Consider the following 354-nt stretch of genomic DNA (forward strand, 5'->3'; position numbering starts at 1 on the left):
AATTGGACTAGGGGCCCAAGTAGGATTCCTCCTACTTGGGCGTGCCCTAGGCTTCTTCTCTCCCCCTCCCACCTATATATACATGGGGAGGGGGCGCCTAGAACACACACCAACGATTGTTAGCCGTGTGCGGCGCCTCCCTCCACAGTTTACGCCTTCGGTCATATTCTCGTAGTGCTTAGGCGAAGCCCTGCACGAATAACTTCACCATCACCACACAGTCGTGCTCATGGGACTCTTCAACTTCCTCGACACTCTACTAGATCAAGAGTTCGAGGGACGTCATCGAGCTGAATGTGTGCATAACTCAGAGGTGTCACACTTTTGGTACTTGATCAGTCGAAACGAGAAGAA

The sequence above is a fragment of the Triticum dicoccoides genome, chromosome 3B (genome assembly GCF_002162155.2).
Source record: "Triticum dicoccoides isolate Atlit2015 ecotype Zavitan chromosome 3B, WEW_v2.0, whole genome shotgun sequence".
Taxonomy (NCBI): Eukaryota; Viridiplantae; Streptophyta; class Magnoliopsida; order Poales; family Poaceae; genus Triticum; species Triticum dicoccoides.